Below are 19,376 nucleotides of genomic sequence, written 5' to 3'. Positions count from 1 at the left end.
GTGGTTGGAGTCTGCTATAGACCACCAGACCAGGGGGATGAGGTGGACGAGGCTTTCTTCTGGCAACTAGCAGAAGTTGCTAGATCACAGGCCCTGGTTCTCATGGGAGACTTTAATCACCCTGATATCTGCTGGGAGAGCAATACAGCGGTGCACAGGCAATCCAGGAAATTTTTGGAAAGTGTAGGGGACAATTTCCTGGTGCAAGTGCTGGAGGAACCAACTAGGGGCAAAGCTTTTCTTGACCTGCTGCTCACAAACAGGGAAGAACTAGTAGGGGAAGCAAAAGTGGATGGGAACCTGGGAGGCAGTGACCATGAGATGGTCGAGTTCAGGATCCTGACACAAGGAAGAAAGGAGAGCAGCAGAATATGGACCCTGGACTTCAGAAAAGCAGACTTTGACTCCCTCAGGGAACAGATGGGCAGGATCCCCTGGGAGAATAACATGAAGGGCAAAGGGGTCCAGGAGAGCTGGCTGTATTTTAAAGAATCCTTATTGAGGTTGCAGGAACAAACCATCCCGATGTGTAGAAAGAATAGTAAATATGGCAGGCGACCAGCTTGGCTAAACAGTGAAATCCTTGCTGATCTTAAATGCAAAAAAGAGGCTTATAAGAAGTGGAAGATTGGACAAATGACCAGGGAGGAGTATAAAAATATTGCTCAGGCGTGCAGGAGTGAAATCAGGAAGGCCAAATCACACTTGGAGTTGCAGTTAGCAAGAGATGTTAAGAGTAACAAGAAAGGTTTCTTCAGGTATGTTAGCAACAAGAAGAAAATCAAGGAAAGTGTGGGCCCCTTACTGAATGAGGGAGGCAACCTAGTGACAGAGGATGTGGAAAAAGCTAATGTACTCAATGATTTTTTTGCCTCTGTCTTCACGCACAAGGTCAGCTCCCAGATTGCTGCACTGGGCAGTACAGCATGGGGAGAAGGTGACCAGCCCTCTGTGGAGAAAGAAGTGGTTCGGGACTATTTAGAAAAACTGGACGTGCACAAGTCCATGGGGCCGGATGCGCTGCATCCGAGGGTGCTAAAGGAGTTGGCGGGTGAGATTGCAGAGCCATTAGCCATTATTTTTGAAAACTCATGGCGATCGGGGGAGGTCCCAGATGACTGGAAAAAGGCTAATGTAGTGCCCATCTTTAAAAAAGGGAAGAAGGAGGATCCGGGGAACTACAGGCCAGTCAGCCTCACCTCAGTCCCTGGAAAAATTATGGAGCAGGTCCTCAAGGAATCAATTATGAAACATTTAGAGGAGAGGAAAGTGATCAGGAACAGTCAGCATGGATTCACGAAGGGGAAGTCGTGCCTGACTAACCTAATTGCCTTCTATGATGAGATAACTGGCTCTGTGGATGAGGGGAAAGCAGTGGATGTGTTATTTCTTGACTTTAGCAAAGCTTTTGATACGGTCTCCCACAGTATTCTTGCCACCAAGTTAAAGAAGTATGGGCTGGATGAATGGACTGTAAGGTGGATAGAAAGCTGGCTAGATCGTCGGGCTCAACGGGTAGTGATCAATGGCTCCATGTCTAGTTGGCAGCCGGTTTCAAGTGGAGTGCCCCAAGGGTCGGTCCTGGGGCCGGTTTTGTTTAATATCTTTATTAATGATCTGGAGGATGGTGTGGACTGCACTCTCAGCAAGTTTGCAGATGACACTAAACTAGGAGGCGTGGTAGATACACTAGAGGGTAGGGATCGGATACAGAGGGACCTAGACAAATTAGAGGATTGGGCAGAAAAAAACCTGATGAGGTTCAACAAGGACAAGTGCAGAGTCCTGCACTTAGGACGGAAGAATCCCATGCACTGCTACAGACTAGGGACCGAATGGCTAGGTAGCAGTTCTGCTGAAAAGGACCTAGGGGTCACAGTGGACGAGAAGCTGGATATGAGTCAACAGTGTGCTCTTGTTGCCAAGAAGGCTAACGGCATTTTGGGCTGTATAAGTAGGGGCATTGCCAGCAGATCGAGGAACGTGATCGTTCCCCTTTATTCGACATTGGTGAGGCCTCATCTGGAATACTGTGTCCAGTTTTGGGCCCCACACTACAAGAAGGATGTGGAAAAATTGGAAAGAGTCCAGCGGAGGGCAACAAAAATGATTAGGGGGCTGGAGCACATGACTTATGAGGAGAGGCTAAGAGAACTGGGATTGTTTAGTCTCCAGAAGAGAAGAATGAGGGGGGATTTGATAGCAGCCTTCAACTACCTGAAGGGGGGTTCCAAAGAGGATGGAGCTCGGCTGTTCTCAGTGGTGGCAGATGACAGAACAAGGAGCAATGGTCTCAAGTTGCAGTGGGGGAGGTCCAGGTTGGATATCAGGAAAAACTATTTCACTAGGAGGGTGGTGAAACACTGGAATGCGTTACCTAGGGAGGTGGTGGAGTCTCCTTCCTTGGAGGTTTTTAAGGCCCGGCTTGACAAAGCCCTGGCTGGGATGATTTAGCTGGGAATTGGTCCTGCTTTGAGCAGGGGGTTGGACTAGATGACCTCTTGAGGTCCCTTCCAACTCTGATATTCTATGATTCTATGATTCTATGCAAACCATTTAAGAAATGACTATACAGTTATTTTAAAGATTCTTGATTAAACATGCAGTTAGCCAGGAAGACCATTAGTATTTGTGTACTTTTACCAGATTTGACCATTACTTGGGGTATGCTCAGTTATTGGGGTTACTTGTTTGGGTTTTTTCCCCCTGATAATTCTAATAATGTACTGCTTGTGTATAAAGCTGTTGTAAAGCACCCCTCTTTCACTACTAACAGTATTGCTGTAAAACCTTTATTTTTAAGGCTCAACTCTTAACTCCTTTGTGCACAGTTCTACAGGTATTCTAAGCAAGATTCTTAGTAGAAGGTTAACAAATATTCTGTGAGAGAGAGATAGACCTTGCTAAAGGAGCTTGGTCTGAAAAAGAAAGGTTGCTCAGGTCTGTGCCTCAGTTTCCCTACTCCACAGCAACTAATCGACAATTAACATGTGATTATGGTCACATGCTGCCTGCATTTGTTCAGCAATTTGTGACCAGCTTTGCACAATACTTTGGAGTACTCTCATTTATTAGGGTTACTCTTCTGGAGGGGGGCTGGTTGTGTAATTCTATCAATGTACTGCTATTGTGCCCAATTGAATGAGTCAAACAGCACTTTCAAGCTGACACCCTTATTTGTCCCAGATTTAGCATGTCCCTATCCCCACTCTTACATCACAATTGTACTGGTAGTAACCCACTTGATGAGCAAACCCCAGAGTATTTTTGGGCGCTACAGGGGTCTGTCGCTTAGGAAAAAGAAGCATTGCTGCAGAATAAATGTGGAAGATACAAACAGAAGAGTAAAGTTATTTATGGACCAATAGTGATAACTACTCAAGGAGAGCCTAAACAAAAAAAAGTGACATTATTAAAGGTTAATACCTGAGTTAGAAAAGGAAACAGAGAGGGAAAATGAGGGATCTCACCCACTCCAGGAAGCTTGAACCCGTGAGGCTTCCCAGCTGATGATCGTAGCTCAGAGTCTTGGAATAGATGAAACCCCAGTGGAACTTGGGTCTATGCTGTTATACCAATAGAATAAAAACCAGCAGGATCTTATTAAGAGGGATAATGCAAAGATGCCACATTTATTGTAAATATACTGATAAAGCAAAAGATAAAAGTAAACAACGTTGTTTTGACTACTTATTTCTTATACACACACACACACATATATATATATAGAGAGAGAGAGAGAGAGAGAGAGGTTCATTTACACAATCATTCATTCAAGTTCTGTATAGGTGTTATAGTTACCAGCCTAGAAGTTGCTCATGCCAAGTTACTGGCCAGGCAGGGCTGGCTCTAGGTTTTTTGCTGCCCCAAGCAAAAAAAATGTTGGCTGCCCCCCCAGCCCTGGTCTCTCTCTCTCTCTCTCTTCCCCCCATCCCCTCACTGTACCCTCCTGCCGCCCCAGCCCTGGGTCACTGTGTTGTACTTAAAGTACTGCACGGGATCTTTTCAGGGGGAATAAGACAAAACGCCACATTTATTAGTAATACATATATTCATTAACACTGTATCATATGCATATAATATATTACACTTACACTCACACACACACACAAACACACTCCGTCTTGTTGTTACCAATTAGCTGCTCCCCTTAACTTCACTGGCCAAGTGAGTTAGATGGAGGAGGGGGTGGAGCCGGGCTTCTGCCGATCCGGATCGATGCTCCCATGTTGACAAGACGAGACCCGGGGTCCTCTGCAAGACACCTCACTTTTATAGCAGCTTTCCTCTTATGCAAATCTATACCAGATTCAAACTCTGTGTCTGTGTCCATTGGTCCTTTGTGCTGCTTTTTTTTTTTTTTTTTTTGAGTGTTGTCCCAATGCTGCAAAGAGGGTGTTTCCAAAAGAAGGTGTTTGCTTCTAATCCCCGAGGCCGTCAGTATGTCTGCTTGTCTTTAATGAGCCCACTTGACACGTTTTATTGTCCTTGGGTCTGGCTCCCAGCCCTTCTCCAACAGTTGAGGCTGTCTGGAGGTGCTGCCTTCCGTGCCTTGCTCATCCACACCTCATTCATTCAACAGGGCAATTGATTAAGAGTTGGGGGGGAGAGCTCTTGTTCTACTGCTAGCAAAAAGAAATTTTTCTTCTATCTTATTCTATCCTTAGGGGCTATAATATTATACCAAGGGCAATGCAAAGTTTCTAAATGAGGCTTTGATACAAAGTCCCATGAAAACAGGTCACACGTGGGTAGACCCACCACAAGGTTATATGAAGAGGCACAATGTAAAGTCATATGAAAATTATCAGAGATTTATCTACATTGTCCCCCTTTTGACCTCTCAAGAACAATTCTTGAGTGGTCACCATATAAATCTTTTGTATTTGTTGCAAACAAGCCAAACAATTATAACCAGGTGAATATAACTAAAACTATTACAATTGACTAAACACCAGATATAACATAAACACAAATGCAAACAATTATAATTATAATAATTGGAAATACAACAAAACCATTACCATTACAATAATTGGGTACATTGACAAACAAAATGAGGCCCAAGTTTGATGCTGCAATAGCCATCAAACAATAAAAGTCACTGAGGTCAGGACCTTCTTAAGCACACACAACAAATAAGATTTTGTAGGAGTACCACAGTTGTTATGCAAGGTTAAGCTGATTTGGACTTAAACTAACATTCAATTGCTAAAATGTTGTAGAATTCCCTGTTTTTAACAGTTGTTCTCAGAGGTTTCTGGGGACCTGAAAGATGGGGCCATTCAATTATGGTCCAAGGTCTTACAGGTTATGGGGGCCCAAGAACTACCCTTCAGGGCTTGGGGAAGTAGAACCAGAGTGCATAGAGGAAAGTGTGGAATTAATAATAATACAAGCAAATGTAACTAACAATACAAATGTATTAATAACAAAAATTAACAACAAAATGACTATTAGAGAACCTAACAAAAAATAAACCTGATGCATTGGGGACCAAAGTCTTTTGGACACAAGTGGTGATTGATAAGTTGGATGGACATGGGGGAAGTAGAGAGAGAAAAAGACATTTGCCCTGTCTAGTGTAGTATCCCCTCTTTCTCTGGACCCAATGCTAGCACAGGACACCACTAGAGACAGACATAGAACATGCAACACAGAACACTGAACACAGACTTTGTCGCGACACTATAACCATTGTATTTTATAACTCTTCATCTGGCACCAGCTCTCCTGTTGTTCTGGTTCAGATCCTGAAAGATAGAATCTTGGAAACAAATTAGCTCAGCTGGGCCTCCGCGTCACCAGGTCGCCGGGGTATCCATTCTCCAGGCCATCGGCTGGGTCCCCAAGTCCTCTCTCCGGTCCTCTGCAAAACACATTCCCTCTCCCCTCACCTTGTTAAACCGGTAACACCCAGGGAAACTGAGTCCCACCCCCTCCGCATGCAAACCATTGAAACTCCACAGAAAACAAGAAACCCCCCACTTCGTCACACATGCATCAGAAATATTACTGGAGAGTCAGTATATGGTTTTGTAGAGAAAATTGCTTGAAGAGAGGAGACTAGATTTGTTTATGGGTAAACTAATGACTCAAGGAATTTCTTTAGGATAGACAATAGGAGCTGGTCACTCCTACCTATGGCTGGTGTTACTTCAGGGTGCTGACAATGAAATTCGTCTGCTTCAGTATTTTGGATATCAATGCAAGTTTCACTACTAGAATTGGTCTAACTGATGAGCAGGGTGTGGATAAGGATAAGGGAGTAGCCAGAAACTTGTCAGCAGGGATATAGGTGTGTCTCACACCTCCATTTAATGCTGTATGCAAGTTTTTTCAAAGATCATTTTTTGTTCAAGCAGGGTATGTGTGTGTGTGTGTCTTGCAGACTGGATACTGTGCCCTGATTCCCCAAGAAGACCGTTATTATCTGTGACTGCAGAGATCTTAACACAGCATTGAGCATAAAATGAGCTTTAACAATATGTTGTGACTACTTACATCAAAGAAATCCAGTCCACCTTGGTTTAGGAGAGAGACCACTGATTGACTAATAAGAATCGGTTGTTGCAGATCCCCATAGTGCAATTTTTTTTTCTTTTCCATTGTCAGTGCAGCTTTTATTTTGGTGAGTTTTGCACACAGATGCAGAAATGTGGACTTGCGCATCCAAAAGTTCTGCAGCCACTGGTTATGAGCCCAAGCCTTCATTGTTTCAGAAGATTTTTTGCCCTTGGGAAGGATGTAAGATGACACCATATAATACACTACACTGAATATTTGTGAATCAGCTTCTACACACAAGTCCAGCACACAGGCCTTGCTGTCTTTTCACTGCAGTCCTTGATCTTGCTGACAAATCTGTAGAGAATTACTGGAACCATAAACTCCCTGAACATTAAATCTCACCAAATGAGGGTCAATCCATCCTCATCATTATATCTACTCATTATACTCCACACCCGTACATAGCCACTATATGAAGTTCATACCCTCATATCTCAATGCCTGTACTTTGACCTATCAACCTTTTACCCCGAATCGGGGATATTGCAGATTATGTATTCCTTATGCCACCTGATTTTAAACCAAACTTTGCACCATTGATAATTCTGTACAGTATTCCCTGATAACCATAAACTTCTATGCTCAAACTCTGTTCACTTTTTTTTTTAAATCATCTTAATAAAAATTTTAAATCTGTTGAAACTGGTCTAGGTCTAGGCGAGAGAATGTCTCAGGGCCGCCCGGGGGGGGTGGGAAGTGGTGCAATTTGCCCCAGGCCCCGGGGGCCCCACAGGGGCCGCCATGAATATGTCGGAGGCTCCCCCTGCATCCGTCTTCCCCCATCCCCCGGCGTCCCAGTGTGCCGTGTCCGGGAGCGGCCCTGGCGCGCTGCAGCTAAGCAGCTGGTATACATACCATTAAAGCATTTAATGTTTTTAAATAATGTATTTAGTGTATTTTCAAATTATTACAAAGCAAAGCAATTTTTGGGGCCCCTTCCATAAAAAAAGTTGCAATACTCTAGTAACATGTATTTGGAAATGTAAAAAATAACCAGTGAAATACATTCAAAAATTAATTTGTAATAATTTGAAAATACACTAAATCCAGCATTTGAAAACATTAAATGCTTTAATGGGATGTAGACATTTGCAGTTACATAATGGGCTCTCGCTGGGTGATGGTGATGGTTGGTGCAAATGGGCTGTCGCTGCCTGGGGGTGGTGCTGCTGTTGCCCAGGGCTCCGGGGGGAGCTGGGCTCTGGGTTGGGGGGCGCCCGGCTCACAGGGGCTGGGCTCAGGGATGTGGGGAGATGGGGTCTGGAGGTGTCCGGCTCAGAGGGGCTGGGCTCGGAGATGGGGGTCATGGCTGTGGGGGGATGGGGTCAGGGGGTTGTCCGGCCCCTCCCTTATCATGCCGCTTACCCCCTCTACCGGAGCCTCAGCATGCCACATCCAGGACACTGGGGGATGGGATGGGGGAAGACGGAAGTGTGGGGAGTCTCCGACATACTCCGGGCCTGGGGCAAATTGCCCCACTTGCCCCCCCCTCTCTGGGCGGACCTGCTGAATAGTGGTGACTGGGAATGGGCCGGGGCGGGGGGAGTGTAGCAGATGACAATTTGAGGTGAATATTCTCTTGGCCAGATTCTACTGGGTTTATGGTGCTGTGTGCTATGGACTGGAGTGAATAACCAAGAATCTGGTTAATAATTATTCTCTAAATTCAGCTTTCTTCTTTCTCTCTCTGTGAATTATCACTAATTCAAAATAGTGGTGTGCAAGTTGACTGGATAATGATAATAGCATAATCTCTTGTTAGAACATTGTAAACCCTACTACCTGATTTTTATATAATACACTCACTATACATAATACAAGAAATCCCTGATGTTAGAACCTGGCTATGCCGCTGCTGTAGGGGGCTCATCACCCAGCAGCTGGGGGCCACCATGTGGGCTCGGCAGGGCTGCTGGCCACGGGGCCAATGGCTGTGGGTGGGATCTCAGGAGTCATGTCCCAGGGATATGCCTCACTCCCCAGCACTGCTCCAGCTCTGAGCTGTCTCCACTGCCACTGCCTGGGACCTGTGGGGCCCCACCTGCCTCCCCAGGGAAAGAGCCACCTGGGATTGGTGCAGAGGCTGGGCCAGTCTCAGCCAGTCCCAGAGGATGGCTGGGGGAGGGGGAGAGTGTGGGAGCCTCAGCTGGGTCCTGCCAGGCATGTGGGTCCTGAGGGAGCCTGGCCCGGGTAGGCCCTGCTCCTGCTCCAGCCTGGCTGATTGCACCCCCAAGGGGCCCGAGTTATCCTGCCCCAGGACAAGCTCTGGCTGCGCTGCCGGCTCAGCCTGGCAGACACAGTCATCTCCCATCAGGGCCGGGTATTGTGGCTGGGGGTTAGGGTGTGGGAGAATAGGTCTCTAGTGGGTCTGGGGGGGTGCTGTGCAGTGGGGGGTGGGGAGATCTGTGTGTGTTGGGGCACTGGGAAGTGTGTAGGGGTCTGGGTGGGGCACTGTGCAGTTGTGGCAGTGGGGCGGTGGGGGGGCACTGGGCAGTGAGGGAATCTGTGGGGGGGTTCTGGGTGGGGAGGGGCAGGGCACTGTGCAGTTGTGGGAGAGCTGTGGGGGGTCTACAGCTAGGGGGCACTGGGCAGTGAGAGGATCTGGGGGGGTTCGGAGTGGTCTGTGGGAGGGCACTGGGCATGGGGGTTTGTGGGAGTCTTTTCACGTATTCACACACAAAAACGTGAAACAGCGCACCTCAATTGTCCAATAAATCAATTTGGCACATTAGCCAGGAGGAAGCAGTCCTGGGGCATGGGATTGGGGTACAGGAGGGGGTGCAGACATGTGGACTCTGGGAGGGAGTTAGCAACTCAGCACGTTATATAAGAGAAATGAGCTGCAGTGATTTCATATAGGCATAGAAACTGATAGAAGACACTTTTACATATTCAAAATGTGAGAGGCAGAGTTGGAGGGAGGGAGTGTCTGTACAATATTTCACCGCATTCAGTCTCCTGGCTGGATCAGTAACGTAGCCATGTACAGGGCCGCCCAGAGGATTCAGGGGGCCTGGGACAAAGCAATTTTGGGGGCCCCTTCCATAAAAAAAGTTGCAATACTATAGTAACATGTATTTGGAAATGTAAAAAATAACCAGTGACATACATTCAAAAATTAATTTGTAATAATTTGAAAATACACTAAATATATTATTTAAAAACATTAAAAGCTTTAATGATATGTATACATTTGCAATTACATAATGGGCTGTTGCTGGGTGATGGTGATGGTTAGGATGGGGTCGGAGGGGTGCCCCACCCCTTACCATGGCGCTTACCCCCTCTCCTGGAGCCTCAGCGTGCTGTGACCAGGAGCGGCCCCGGACAGCGTTGGAGCCACCGCGCTGCAGTGTGCCACTCCCGGACGCGGCACGCTGAGACACCGGGGGAAGACGGAGGCGGGGGCAGCCTCCGACATATTCGTGGGGGCCCCTGTGGAAAATTGCCCCACTTGGCCCCCCCGTCTGGGCGGCCCTGGCCCTGCAACACTTGTATAGGATAGAGAGGAGCTGCGGTGATTAAGCTTTGACAGGCTAGGAATTGGAGGCCTGTGCCTTTAAGACCCCCAGCCCCAGGAACCCGCCCCCTGCTCCGAGGCTGACATGCAGCGTCCCTGTGAGAACAACAAAAACAGCCTCTGCCCCCCCACACCCCTAGATTAGTGAGCACAGTGGGTGGCTCATCCCACGGGGTCACTGTTCCCCCCCTCCCCCTCCCTAAACGGGGGTTTTGTACCCGCACGGGGTCTGGCAGTGTCTCCCCCCCAGCTTAACCCCAGCTCTCACCCCCCACCACCGATTTTTGCCCTTCAGCCCCTCTTCTGCCGCTAGCTACAGTAGCTTGAACCCCCCAGGCCAGTAAAATTCTGCCCCCTGCTCAGACCCTGTCAGCCCCCCGCTGCGATTTGCCCCCCTTAATCCTTTTAAACCCCCCCAAAGAGGAGGCAGCAAAGCGTAAGTAGAAGTAAGGGCAGAGAGAGGGCAGTGGCTACAATGAAGGTTACTGGGCATGCTCAGTTCGAGTGAGCATGCTCAGTACACCCAAAGTAGCAAAAGGGAGCGAGAGCAGTTTGTGCTGATACACCTCATGTGTAGTGTGAAAAACTGCTCTCTGGCTTAATGTGCTACTTAGGGTGTACTGTGCATGCTCACACGAACTGAGCATGCTCAGTCCTTCACCCTGCCCATAATTGGCATCAGATTCTGGGGACTGTTTTTTAAAGGGGCAAAGGGGGCAAATCAGAGGAAAGGGGTGGCCAGAGTCTGAGCAGGGGTCAGAAATTGTCTAGTCAGGGGAGTCAAATAGCTGGAGGCAGGGTTAGGAAGGGGCTGAGGGGCAAAATCAGGGTGGGGGGAAGGAGCTGACATTAAGTTCAGCGATTAGGCGCTGCCAGAGGGTGACAGTGGGCAAAACCCCGGAACAGGCAGGGGCAGAGGGGTAACAGTTACCCCGGTAGGCAAACCCTAAGGAAATTAAGAGTTTAAATTGTCCTCCACATGTCCTGCATCCCACTAAAATGAATCCAACCCACAGGTCACTTGGGCAGTATCAATGTCAGGATGCTACATTGTTTGCACAGTAAATGAAGCTGCAAAATAAATGATGTTTAAATAGCCTCACTCTATTTGTTACAATCCTCTATTAAGAGGTAATTGATACATATGTACACCAGGCAGGGTTGTTTGGAAGCCAAAGACTTTATGCTTCCATCCCACACTACTCTCAAGTTTTAGCAAATTAAGACAAGTTAGCAAATAAGAAAACCTTATGTATCAGTATCTGCTAATGGTAACAATTTGCTACCCCGTACCAGAAGATGGAAAAGCGAGAGGTACCAAATTAGGACAAGTTAGCAAATAAGAACAACCTCAGGTATCAGTAACTGCTACTGGTAACAATTTGCTGCTACTGGTAGCAAACTACATCAGATTGCAGTTTTTTACAATCCCTTACATATGAGTAACTGCTGCGGATAGCAAATTCCTACAGATAGCAGTTTCTCACACTACACTATTAATAATAGTATCACCGCCCTGCTTTCCCACAGCTCCAAGTTGCCCCCTCCATGATACCCCTTCTTTTCGGCTTGAGAAGTCCATGCAGTTCATAACCCACCTGGCCGTGGGGGCATTTGCTCTCCAGGAGCTGGCTTGGCTACTACAGGAGCTCAGGGGAGGAGAGCCTGGGGAGGTCAGGGAGGGTAGCAGCTCTGGGACTCGCAGACCCCCAGGAGCAGAGATGGGGTGAATAGGGGCTGTTTGTGCAGTCACTTTCCTGCCCAGCCCTTTCCCCCAGGTCTCTCCCCTCACCTGAAGGCTCCAGCTCAGGAGCTGGTGTGAGCAGAGCCCGGGGCTGCCTCAGGGGCTGGTTCCAGCCACTGGAGAAAGTCCTCCCCCTCAGCTGGGCACAGAGGGGGGTTAATGCAGGTCTCTCCCGACACAGACCCCTCTAGGGAGCCGCAGTGGCTCAGCCTGGGCTCCCAGATCACAATAGAGGCAGCAGCCTCTGACCCAGGAAGTTCAGCCCTGAATCTGAGCAGTAACATCTTTGAAGCTGCTCCTCATCTATCTGAAGAATAAGGGAGGTGAATGGCTCAGGGCGGGGATGGCAGCACCAGGGTTTCTCCTTAGGGAAAGGGCTGTCAGGTGGGCTGTGGGAAATCTGGGCCTGGGCTCCTCTTGGCAGAGGATTGGAGGAACCCAGGACCCCTGTGCTAGACACACTATAATCTGGACTGTAAGTGGCCCGTACATGGCGTAGGGAGGAGATAGGCTTGGGAAATGCCTTTCAAAGTGAAAATGGCTCCCAATGGTGTTCGTGCCAAGGATGATAACATGGAAGGGCAGCGATGACCAAGGAGAGAATCTGCAGTGTTGAAGACAAGGCTGCCTACATCACAGGAGGCGACTGCCCTGCCCAGAGTCGGGGAAACACCAGCACTGCTGCAGGGGGCAAGAGGAAACTGAAAAGGATGCCGAGGCCATGGCTGGCAATGAGCTCCCATGTATGGCAGACAGGGTGAGCGTGACCTGGGCTGTATGCACAGGAAAACAGGGAGCAGGAGCAGCGCAGTAATGTCACCTCTACATATGGCTCTGGTGAGACCGGCACTGGCTCTCGAGTCCAGTTCTGGGCTCTGCCCTGCAAAAAGGACATGGAGACACTGGAGGGGCTCAGAAAGAGCTCCAAAGATGAGTCAAGAAAGACCCAAAAAACCTTCCTCTTTGCGGATGGAGCTACATGTAGTTAGCCTAGCCACAGATGGCTGAGAGGGGCTTGATTTGTCTCCAAGTACCGGATGTGGGGAAGATTTGATACTAGAGCTTCCTAGTCTAGCAGACCAAAGGGCAGAGGGTCCTGGGTCGTGCAGAGCATTGCCCAGCCTTGCAGCTGCCAGGCAGAGTCACTGGGGGCATCCGGCAGCCAGGCAGAGAAAATCCCCCTGTCCATCCCGCTAGTCCCACAGCCAGAGGGTGATTTCTGTCCCCTCTCCCTGCAGGGCTCCTGAGTTAGATTAGGGTTACCATTCGTCCGGATTTACCCGGACATGTCCTCCTTTTTGTGCTAAAAATAGCGTCGGGGGGGGGGGGGATTTGTAAATCACTCAAAATGTCCGGGATTTCCCCCCCAGGCAGAGCAGAGCGAGTGGCTGGGAGGGCTGCAGGAAAGTCACGGGCTGGACTCCGGAGCAGCTGTAGAGCTCCTCCTCCCCCCCTCCCTCCCTGCACTCTGAGCCGGCAGCTCCTCCTCCCCTGCAGCCCAGCGCCCCGCTCCAGCAGCACTGTGCAGGGGAGCGCAGCCACGTGTCCGGCTCGCACAGAGCCCAACACCCAGTTCTGAGCAGCGGGGTAAGGGGGCAGGGGGCAGGAGAAGGGGCAGGGAGGTTCTGGAGGGGGCAGTCAAGAGATGGGGGGGTTGGGAGTTCGGGGGGTGCTTTTTGGGGGGAGTGGAGAAAGTTTTGGGCAATCAGGGTACAGGTAGGGGGTAGGGTCCTGGGGGGCAGTTGGGGGGGTCTTAGGAGGGGGCAGTTAGGGGACAAGGAGCAGGGAGGCTTAGGTAGGGGGTGGGGTTCTGGAGGGCAGTTAGGAGCAGGGGTCCCAGGAGGAGGCAGTCAGGGGACAAGGAGCGGGGGGGTGGGGGGTTGGGAGTTCTAGGGGGGAGCTGTCAGGGGGCAGGGTTGGGGAGAGGGATCGGAGCAGTCAGGGGACAGGGAGCAGAGGGGTGTAGATGGGTTGGGAGTTCGGGGGGGGCTGTCAGGGGGTGGAGAGTGGTTGGATGGGGCGTGGGAGTCCCAGAGGTCTGTCTGGGGGTGGGGGTGTGGATAAGGGTTGGGGGCAGTCAGGGGACAAGAGGCAGGGAGGCTTAGATAGGGGGTGGAGTCCTGGGGGGCAGTTAGGGGCAGGGGTCCCAGGAGGGGGCAGTCAGGGGACAAGAAACGGGGGGAGGGTTGGGGGTTCTGGAGGGGCGGGAAGTGGGAGGGGCAGGGGCGGGGCTAGGGCGGGGCTCCTCCCGTCCTCTTTTTTGCTTGCTGAAATATGGTAACCCTAAGTTAGATCCTGGGCGTTGGATCCCCGGCTGGCAGGAGTTTCACATCTCTCTCCCAGCACCATACCCAGCCTGGAGAATGAAGAACCAGGGGCTGGTCCCTTCCTCTCACCCTCTGCTCCCTGTGCTCTGCCCCACTCCAGCCTGCGCTGCCCCTGCCTGGGGACCTGTCCCTGTCCCTCAGTCCCAGCAGAGCCCTGGGGCCAGAGCCGGCTCCATTTTTTTTGCCGCCCCAAGAGGCGAAGAAGGAAAAAAAAAAAAGAAAGAAAAACCTGATTGAGCTGCTCCCAGCCCCTCGAAGAGGAAGAGAGGGAGAGAAGGACCTGCCGCCGAATTGCCGCCACAGACTTGGACGTGCCGCCCCAACAACGGACGGAGTGCTGCCCCTTTCTATGGGCCACCCCAGGCACCTGCTTCCTTCGCTGGTGCCTGGAGCTGGCCCTGCCTGGGGCAACCCCTCCCGTGTTAACCCTTTCCCTGCCAAGACCAGCCCCACATTCCGTCTCACTGACTCTGCTGCCTTCGGGGATCTTTGGGAGCCTCTCAGTGGTGCAAGTAGAATCATTTCTTGTTGGTACTGCACTCATGGGAGGGACACAAGGGGGGACACATGATCTCCCCACATGACCCTCCATGTGACTCCTCCCCACCCCGCCCCCTGCCCAAGGTCCCCACACTCTCCCCATCCCCTCTGACACCCCCCTTTGTATATACAAACATCAACATGCTTAACTACTCACTCCCCCCCCACATATGTAGTATGCAGTCTGTTTATATGGAATATGGGAGTGAGGTGAGGAGCCATTTCAGCATATGTATGATTTAATAAAAGACAAATTTTAAGTAGAACTGTGTCCTAAACTGCTTTATGGTATTGTACCCAAACATCGCATTTCAATTGGGGATTCAACTTTCTTTATAGGAACAGACTACTGAAACTCTTACCAGTTCACAAAAGTGGTCCATAGTCATGCAAATAGTCCCATTGTCTTCAATGGGATTGATCAAATGATTAAGAGTTTACAGGATTAGGTTCCAAGTTTGTAAATTGTTTTGGATGAAACTGACAATGCCTGAGCTGTCAGATCAGAAGGAGCTTCATTCACATAAAGGTGGGCAGATGTGTGATAAGTCTTGAGCAGGGCCCCCAGCCCTGAATATTCCTGGAGCCCGGGCACCACGAAAGAATATAACTCGCCGCCAATATAACCCCACCCAGCCCTGGGCAACAGTAGCGCCACCCCCAGGCAGCGACTGCCCATTGGCACCAGTCATCACCATCACCCAGTGACAGCCCATTATGTAATTGTAAATGTATACATACTAATTAAAGCTTTTAATGTTTTTAAATAATGTATTTCATAATTAATTTTTGAATGTATTTCACTGGTTATTTTTTACATTTCCAAATACATGTTACTATAGTATTGCAACTTTTTTTTATGGAAGGGGCCCCCTAAATTGCTTTGCCCCAGGCCCCTGGAATCCTCTGGGCAGCCCTGTTTAAGAAAGGGATATCTGGTCACCCTACCCAGGTCCCAGCTGAGTGGTCTAACCACTGCTAGAAAAGTTACAAGGTGAACATCACCTTTGCATCCTCCTTTTCCACTGGTCACTGTGTGGAGTGAAGAGGCTCTGAACTCATTCTCACAAGGAACAGCTGAGGCACCGGAGCCACCGGGTTCCTGCCTCTTTATCACAAATGACCCTTGCAGAAGCTCTGACTTTCCAATGTGCCAGGGGGTGATCAACCTCCTGACTCTACCCCAGACCCCACCCCTACTCCACCCCTTCCCCCAAGGCTGTACCTGACCTGCCTCTTCCTGCCCCCACTCCACCCCTGCCCCATCTCTTCCCACCCCATTCCACCCCCTACACTGAGTTCACTGCATCCTCGCTCCTCCCCCTGCCCCAGCCTCCTGCACGCTGCGAAACAACTGATTGTGGTGGGCGGGATGTGGAGGCGCTGATCAGTGAAGCCTGTCCATGGACGGGAGGCATCAGGGGGAAGGAGGAAGCTGATGGGGGGCTGCTGGTGGTTGCTTAGCACCCACCATTTCTTCCCTGTAGGTGCTCCAGCCCCAGAGCACCCACGGAGTCAGCACCTATGGCCCCCTGCATGGTGCGCTGGCTGTTGTGGATCCATTCTTAGGTGCCTTCCTCTCCCGGTTCATTGCATAGCAAGCCTGAGCATCACAACGCCTCAGGCCCTTGGTGGGACCAGGTCTGGGTTCTTTAGCCCAGAATGTCACCACCTTCTCAGGTTGATGGCTCTTCTCCAAAATCAGAAAGGTTTGCACCTCCCCCTTATCTGTACTACACAAAGAGAAGTGTTAAGTGACACACCTTTGCAGCGCGCTGGTGTGTGCATTGGGACGGGAGAGGCTGGCAGAGATGACTTGGCCATGGAGGGTCAGGGTGTGCGGGGAGGGGGGAGATTTTCTTTGCTGCAGATTGTAACATTACAACACCTCCCAGCACCCCAAGTGCACTCCCTGACCCCCTGCCAGTCACGCTGCAGCGGCTGAGCAGCTCAGCTTTAGCCCGAGCAGGAGACGAGGGTGTTTTAAAATGCAGGAATGCCGGCTCAGCCCCTGCTGGGGACCCAGCTAAAAAAACTCCCCTCACCCCCAAACCAGCCAGAACCACCCCCATCTGCTTCTGTCTTGGCCCCTGCTCAGCACAGCTGCCGTGGGCCTGCAGCGCGCAGCAGCTTGGGGGCTCCGGGACACGCCAGCTCGCCTCTCTCTGGCACACGCCTGGCACTCGGTTTGGCGGGGCAGATCTGGGGCCGGGTGGGGTTTCCACCCAAGGAGAGCAGTTCAGTGACCAGCTCTGCAGCGGTGAGGCAGGGGAACAGCGAGGAGAGAGGCGGGGGGCGGGGAGACGGGTTGACAGGGGGCAGGGGGCAGGGCTACACTGTTCCCACTCCGGGCTGATCTCGGGGCTGGGCACGGGGGTGTCCGGGGTGGGAGCTGCAGGCTCCAGAGAGAGACTCTGGTTATTGCTATGGGTGGGGAGCTCCGGGGCTGAAGTTCCTGCTCAGAGGCTGTTGCTGCTGCTTCCATTGTGACCCGGGAGCCCGGGCTAAGCCGCTACTGCTCCCCAGTGGGGTTTGTGACCTGCATTAACTCCCCTCTGTGCCCAGCCGGGGGGAACTTTCTGCGGTGCCTGGAACCAGCCCCTGGGGCAGCCCCGGGCTCTGCCGACACCAGCCCCTGAGCCGGAGCCTGCAGGTGAGGGGAGAGACCTGGGGGAAGGGTTGGGGCCTGTAGTGTGAAAAACGTGATTTGCTAGCAGTAGCAATTACTGATATGTGAGGCTATTTGCAGAAACTAGTCCTGGTTTGGTACCGCTCCCCTTTCCTATCTTCTGGTCCAGGGGTAGCAAATTGTAACTAACGGGGTTACCTCTGTCAGAAGTTGCCACCACTCAGGTTGTCGAACTCTATGGGTTGCCTTTGGCCATCACTGGCTACACTAGCGTTCTTTTCTATGCAACAGAGGGTGTCTGATGAAAAAACTTGACAGTGGTGTGGGATGGAAGCATAAAGCCTTCAGCTTCCAAACAGCCCTGCCTGGTGTACAAATGTATCAATTATCTCTTAATAGAGTGAGGTCATTTACACATAATTTATTATGCAGCTTATACATATTTTTGATGAGTATTTGTTATTAAAATATAAATTAAATAGCACAATGACATGCATCTTCACAATGATAACAAAGGTAAATGATGAAGGGCTACGAGTAATGAAAATAACATTTTAAAAGTAATCAATTTAAAGGAGCCAAAGTATATTTAAAATGGATTACAAGGAAGGGAGCTCAATTCAGGGAATCCCAGCAACAGACAAGAAAAATCTGTGAACTGCTCAGAGACTTTATGCAGCCATATAAACTGATAAGGGATTCTTTGTTTCTGAGGGGTGTATATGTAAAATGTTTCACTGAATCAAGTCTCATGTAACGCCTCAGTAGGTTACATCAGCTAGCAAGGAGCTGAGGTGACTAGGCATTGGGACGCTTGTGTCTTTAAGAACCCAGCCCTGGGAAGCCCCATGCTGAGATGCACTGTCCTGGGGGGCGGGGGTCAAAAAGCTTCTCTGTGGGTCCCCATTCTATTTTTTGCAAATACTGGTGTTTCAATCCACCTGGGTAACTTTTACCCCCTGCCTCTGCTGGGGTTTTGTCCTCAGTCACCCTCTGGCAGTGCCTTACCCCTGGGCTTAACTCCAGCTCCTCCCCCCAATTCCTGATTTTGCCCCTCAGCCCCTATCCCAACCCTGCCTCCAGCTGCTTGAGCCCCCCCCTCTCCCCGGCCAGTGAATTTCTGCCCTCTGCCCAGATCCTGGCCCCCTCTCCTCTGATTTCCTCCTTTTAACCCCTGTAAAAAGCAGTCCACAGAATTTGATGCCAAGTAAGGGCATGGTGAAGGGGCAGTGACTTCAGCAGATGTTACTGAGCATGTTCAGTACACCCTAAATAGCAAATTAAGTCAGATAGCAGTTTTTCACATAACACCTGGCAGGAAAGTGATGCTGCAGAAACAGCCCCTCCTCGCCCCATCTCAGCTCCTGGGGGTCTTCATCAAGATCTCTTTCTTGAGTGGTAAAAGCTAATTTAGACCCCATCATTTTTTACTACATGCATTTTGGGACTCATGCACTCTGGCAATTCCTATGTTCATCTTTAGGGATGAAATTCTCTGTCCAGGGGTGAATATTTTAGAAAGTTGGAGGAAAATACACATAGTCTGCTTTTGAGAAGCGGTCAGAGAAAAGAGATGCACTTACTAGAGGTCAGTGGTCGGGGAAGGGGGCAGAAATATTTTTCTAATTAAGAAAAAAATCTCTTTTCTAGCAATTTTAATGCCTTTTGGCTATAGATTTGACAGAATTCCTAAACTAGACAGGCTGCTCTCTGTCTGGTGACTATCTGTCAAAATATGTGTCCATGAAGACTGAGCTGTTTGTATTGAATAAAATGTGGTTACTCATTTAAGATCCAATCCCAAAGATGGTTACGTACATTCTTGTCTTTGAGAATCTGATCATTCCCATTGACTTCATTTAATAACTGTTACTGTGAGGGTTTAAAATGGTGTCAGTGTTTTTAGCCCATGTAGGAGCTGCTGGGTCTCTGCTGTAATTAGGTGACTATGGCCAGGATCTTAGATGCTGGAGCAGAAAGTTCATTTTCTCAGCCCATACACAAGCAGCTGAGTAAAAGGGCTGATCTTCAGCAGTGCTGGGCTGT

General features: G+C 49.9%; 1 protein-coding gene across 4 annotated transcripts in view; it reads left to right on the top strand.

The window, feature by feature from the left end:
• LOC117887172 (zinc finger protein 501-like) overlaps window positions 1–19,376 on the top strand; it is a 1,015,593-nt gene that overhangs the window by 972,761 nt on the left and 23,456 nt on the right. For 3 of the 4 annotated variants that reach the window (XM_034789501.1, XM_034789502.1, XM_034789499.1), the window contains exon 1: window positions 17,046–17,354. The exons of the other annotated variant lie outside the window; for it this stretch is intronic. The gene's annotated coding sequence lies outside the window, so the exon portion shown is untranslated. Of the gene's footprint in view, window positions 1–17,045; window positions 17,355–19,376 lie in introns of those variants that run through there. 4 annotated transcript variants of the gene reach the window in all.

The sequence above is a fragment of the Trachemys scripta genome, chromosome 14, assembly GCF_013100865.1.
Source record: "Trachemys scripta elegans isolate TJP31775 chromosome 14, CAS_Tse_1.0, whole genome shotgun sequence".
NCBI classification, from domain to species: domain Eukaryota; kingdom Metazoa; phylum Chordata; order Testudines; family Emydidae; genus Trachemys; species Trachemys scripta.
The sequence above is the reverse complement of the archived record's forward strand: the minus strand, read 5'-3'. Positions and strand labels throughout refer to the sequence as shown.